The following is a 6000-nucleotide window of genomic DNA, read 5'->3' on the forward strand; positions in this document are numbered from 1 at the left end:
CCTAGAGCATATCATTTAGTATGTATCTTGTACATATTTTTATTAATAAAAGGCATTTTCACTTTTTCGTTTACATAATATATTTATGTGTAATAGAAAAGGTCCATTGATATTTTGTTAGAAATATTATTCTTAAGTTGTTAAGAATATGAGTGACAATATTTCTAGCACGAAGTATTATAAATAGGTTCACAATCGAGGATACTTCATAATAAGGACATGACTTATCCAGAAAGATTGTATTCATGTTTGTTCCCAAGTTACTTATATGAGATATAAATAAGATGGAATGGTGAGTCTCATGCCATATAATAAACATGATAGGCACTTATAAATGATAAGTAGGCCAAACCAGTGACACTTATGACAAGCACATGGAGTTTACTCTTGTCAATGTTTTGTCATAAATCATATCAGTGCATATAATCTTTAGACCTGAGATAGCACAGTTATCTTGTATATAGGTAGTTTGAGTTTGATACTGCTTTCATACTTGTACTGTGTATGGGTATATGGGCATGTGTTAGCTCCTACTAGTTATATATGGAGGTTGGTGTTGATCAAGATGGAATCTGTTCCTCTAAGTAAATAGAGATAAAATCCTATGTTCATTTAATTGTTCTTGATGTTTCAAGTTCTTGGCTAGGACAGATAGATTTATTCAGAAAAGATTTTCTGATGAGAAAATCTTTTTAATCAAGAACTGGAATTAAAAGAGAACATAATATTCATAGCAAATGGAGTTTGACATAAACCATGACTCCAGCTTGAGTTGGGATTTTGTAACAGAGAGATTCTAGTGCATGGTAACATATGATTATAGGTTCATTTAAGGTAAACCTTATTACTAATTTGGTGGCCATGGCATGCTATGCTAGGTGTTAACCATGGTCTATGAGGTTCATAAAATGATTTAGAGAAATCATTTATGGTAAGAAAGAGTTCTGATGATATTAAGAGTTGATATCATGTCTCATTGCCAATTAGTGATGAGCCTAGTAAGTCACACACATACACAAGTTATCACCTAATTAAATATGATTTAATTAATTAATTAAAGAGTTTAATTGATTAATTAAATAGGTTTGGTTTGCAATTAGTTTGCAAAGTCCTTAGCATGACTTGAAACCAAATCTAGATTATTGGATGTATAATATAAGTTAAATTTATATTTAAAGTGTTTAAATATGAATTTAATTAATGAGAAATTAATTAATAGAGATTAATTAATTAATTTATATTTGATATAAATTAATTAGAAGAAGAAAAATAATTATTTTGGGTTGAGAACTCAAAATTAAGACACAAGGGGCATTTTGGTCATTTTGCAGTGTGACACGTTGCACCATGAGATGGTGACACATGGCATAACACATAAGCTTGCCAAATGTTTTTTAATCATGTAAGATGATTAAAATCAAGATTACATATAGGTTTGACACTTGGCACAATGTGATTGGGTCACTTAAACCTAGAGCTAATCAAAGGGTGACATGTGGCAAGGGTTTAATGTGTTAACCTAGTTATTTAAGTGTTGTTATGAGAAAATAAAACACAACCAGCAGCCACACTCCTTGGTCACGCCATTTTGCAGCCCTCCCTTTATTCTTCTTCATCTCTCATCAATTCAAAGTGATTAGCCATCAATCTCTTGAATTAAGAACACTAGAAATTGTTTCTAGTGTCCTGTTTACATCTCTAATCTCTTAAAAGGCAGAACTTGAATTTCTAATTAATAGAAAAGGCTTTAGAAGCTATTCAAGGGCTACCATAGGTGTTCTTGGTGTGGACAAGCTAGAGGGACAACATCTGGTGTCCTGAAGACGAATCTCAAAGGCGCAGACACACTGCAGTGCATCAAGAGGTTAGTGTAATCGTTCTTGATTTAATCTAGGGTTCTAAAATTAATCTGATTAATTTTAAAATCTTAAATGACAAATACAGATCCAAAAACATATTAAAAGAGTTTTAATATGTTGTTTATCATTAAAATCAAATAGATAAAAATAAATCTTGCATGATGCATGTGACCCTAGGTGAAAATTTTTGAATTCAATGGTATAAACTTGTGTTTTTCACGCTTCCGTTCCTTCAATTGGTATCAGAGCCACTATATTTGCCATTTAGATTGTTTATTATATGATTTAATTGTGTGATTTGATCATGAGATGATTGATCCATTGCTGGTTGGATCAAGAGGTGTAGCGGTATGCTTGATGAACACCATCAATGGTGCACATGGTTTGGCTACCATGGGTGGTTCAAGGTTTGGGTTTTAATTCTGCAATTGTTGTATGATCTAAGGCCTATTCTTTGACTAATTAAAGTGTTTAATTAGTAATTTTAATTACACAATTAAATTATGATTTAAATTAGAATTTTAAAAATTGTTTGAATGTGATTCAAATCTGAATTTTAAAAGTTGTTTGAATGTGATTCAAATCTGAATTTTTAAAGTTGTTTGAATCATATTTAAATCTGATTTTTTAAAAATGATTGAATAAAATTCAGATCTGATTTTTTAAAAAATGTTTGAATGTGATTCAAATCTGATTTTTTAAAAAATGTTTGAATGTGATTCAAATCTGAATTTTTAAAGTTGTTTGAATGTGATTCAAATCTGAATTTTTAAATTTGTTTGAATGAGATTCAAATCTGAATTTTTAAATTTATTTGAATCATATTCAAATCTGGATTTTTAAGTTGAATATGAGATATTCAATTTAATTTAAGTATGTATGTTTTATTTAATTGTTAAATAGTGATATGCATGATGGATGATCATGGACTATAAAAGACCAATGTGATTGGATTTATTTCTTTTATGTTTCTTTGGGATTGTAAATTAATTAATTTATTTTAATTTATTTTGGGCATGTATTATTAAGTTTGTAATAATTTTTGGGTTGTAATTTCATTTATTTAAGTTCTTGTAAATTCGCCTTGGTATGCCAAGGATTACTATGTAATATTAGATTGCAAGAAGTTCAAGGAGGTCAAGAGCATTGGTGGGACCAGTGGGAGGAATTCAAGATCAAGTGTTGATTATGTACTCCTTCAGCAACACTTGTAAAATGAATGAATGAAATGCACCTAGGAATGCCCTGATTCAATTCTTGGTGGCTGAGAATTGAATCCCTTAGAAAGTCCATGATCATACCATATTTACTGTTTATCCATGAATGCATGAGATGTATGGAAATGTATGCAATTATATGATATATACATGCTAAATGGATAATGTGCAAAGTGAGACCTTAATAGTAATTAGAATGACCATAAAATCTTCCAAACAAATGATTAAGTTGGATATGCTATAATTAAAGTAATTATAACATAGGCCCTCCATTGGGGCAATTATTTTAAGAAATTTTAAATAGTTGCATGAGATGCAATTAATTTAAGAGATTTTCTTAAGAATAATTGTTAAGCATGAGATGTTGTAAATATGTAAATGGTTTGGTGGCTAATATTGGATGTACCTGAGGACATTAAAATTATTTACATAATTACTGGCTCAATGGGATCAACTTAACTAATGCAAGATAAGTCAATAATGGATGTACCTGAGATTTTGAGCATTAGGGGCTAGGTAAAGGATTGAACCTCACATGAGATGTGATGGGCAAGGAGTTGCTCACTTATAGTTTATTGTAATTCCAATAATGGATGTACCTGAGGATGATCAATAGAATTATAAGAATTCAATCACCCACTAGAAATCCATCCAACTAGGATTTCCGTTTCCTACTTTGGAAGTGTAGGATTCGCTAAGTTAGTGGGAGGACCAATTTGATTAAAAGACCATAATCATTTTGGTTAATTACATGATACATTTACTAATTAATCTGGTTATTTTCTGCAGTTAATTTTCTGATAAAAATGAGCACAAAACAACCACCACCATCCAATATCCTTGCAAGCATACTTGATCACAATAGGTTTACAGGACCAAATCTGTCTGATTGGCTAAGAAATTTGAAGCTTGTCCTGAACCTTGAACATATAGGATATGTTCTAGATTCAAATGTTCCTGGTCCCTTACCTCCAGAGGCCACACAAGAGGAACATGAAACTTTGGACAAGTGGAAGGAGCATGATATGAGAGCTAAGTGTTACATGCTTGCTTCCATGAGTAATGAGTTACAGAAGCAGCATGAAAACATGCGGAGTGTGAGTGAGATCCTCCTTCACCTACAAGAGTTGTATGGTGAGCATATCAGGAATGCTAGGTATGAGATATCTAGACAGCTATTCCGCATGAGGGACAGAATGTTGGGGATCATGTCCACAAGATGATTCGGCTGATTGAGCAGTTGGAACATCTTGACTTCAACATGGATTTCCAACTACAGACGGATTTGATCTTTTAGTCCCTTCCTGAGTCTTTTGGGAATTTTGTGACAAATTTCCATATGACTAAACAGGAATGCACCTTAGCTGGTTTACTCAACATGTTGGTTATTGCCCAAAAGAATATGCCGGGCAATAAAGGAAAAGAGGTAGCTTTGATTGCATCTTCTTATGCTGGAAAGTCCAACAAGAAGAAGGGCAATAAGAAAAAGAAACCTCAGATTCCTGGTCCTTCCAAGAAGATAGCCAAACAGAAAAAACAAAGATCAAAGTTGACAAAGGTAAAGGAAAGTGATTCCACTACCAGCAAGGAAAGTGTTTCCATTGCCAGCAGGAAAGTGTTTCCACTGTCCAGAGTATAGCAATCTAAAAGAATGTAATGCCATGATGAAAATCAACTCAAAATTCAAAATATATTTGGCACTTAAGATTAGGTTATGTTGCAGAAGATAGGATTGCAAAATTGGAGAAAATGGGGATTTTATCCTCATTGGGCTCTGAGCCTACTCCAACTTGTGAATCTTGCCTTGGTGGCAAATGACTAGATCACCCTTTGTTGGACAAGGGCTAAGAGCTGAAAATATTTTGGAGCTAATACATAGTGATGTATGTGGTCCATTTAAAGAAATGGCTAGAGGGGGTTTTCATTATTTTATTACCTTTACTGATGATAAATCAATGTTTGGGTATTTGTATTTGATGAAATACAAACATGAATCTTTTGAAAAGTTCAAAGAATTTAAATCTGAAGTAGAAAATCAAATAGGAAAGAGTATTAAAGCTCTTCGATCGTGGAGGTGAATATTTGAGTACTGAATTTGATGAATACTTGAGAGAGCATAACATTGTTTCTCAGCTGACTCCTCCAGGAACGCCACAGCTGAATGGTGTATCTGAAAGGAGAAATCGTACCCTATTGGATATGGTACGTAGTATGATGAGCTATACTGATATGCCAATCTTCTTTTGGGGATTTGCATTAGAATCAGCTTTGTATATTCTGAATAGGATTCCATCAAAATCAGTTTCTTTCACACCTTATGAGATATTGCATGGAAGAAAACCAAGTCTTAAGCATGTTAAGATTTGGGGTTGTCTAGCTTATATCAAAAAGCTGAACACTAATAAATTGGAGACCAGATCAGAAAAAGGTCGATTTGTTGGATATCCAAAAGATAGTTTTGGATATTATTTTTATTTGCCTACTTCACAAAAGGTTGTGATAAGTAGAGATGCCACATTTCTTGAACAACATTTTGTTCAAGAAGGAGGCAAAGGAAGGCAAATAGAGTTAGAATTGGAGAATTCTGACCAACCAACAGATCAGATGGATATAGATCCATCTAGTCAACCAATACCCGTTGATGAAACATCTACAGCTGTTCCTCGTAGAATAACCAGGGTATCTCACCCATCAGTGAGATATGGTTTTGTTCATGAAGAAGAACAAGAGTTGTCTACTCATGAAGAAGTAGATCATGGAGATGATCCACTTACCTATATCAGATATAGACTCTTCAAAATGGATTGATGCTATGAAATCCGAGATTGATTCCATGTATAAGAATCAAGTTTGGGATCTTATTGACCCACCTGAAGGTATTATACCTATAGGGAACAAATGGGTTTTCAAGAAGAAAATTGGTT

Source organism: Hevea brasiliensis, chromosome 16, assembly GCF_030052815.1.
Source record: "Hevea brasiliensis isolate MT/VB/25A 57/8 chromosome 16, ASM3005281v1, whole genome shotgun sequence".
Classification (NCBI taxonomy): domain Eukaryota; kingdom Viridiplantae; phylum Streptophyta; class Magnoliopsida; order Malpighiales; family Euphorbiaceae; genus Hevea; species Hevea brasiliensis.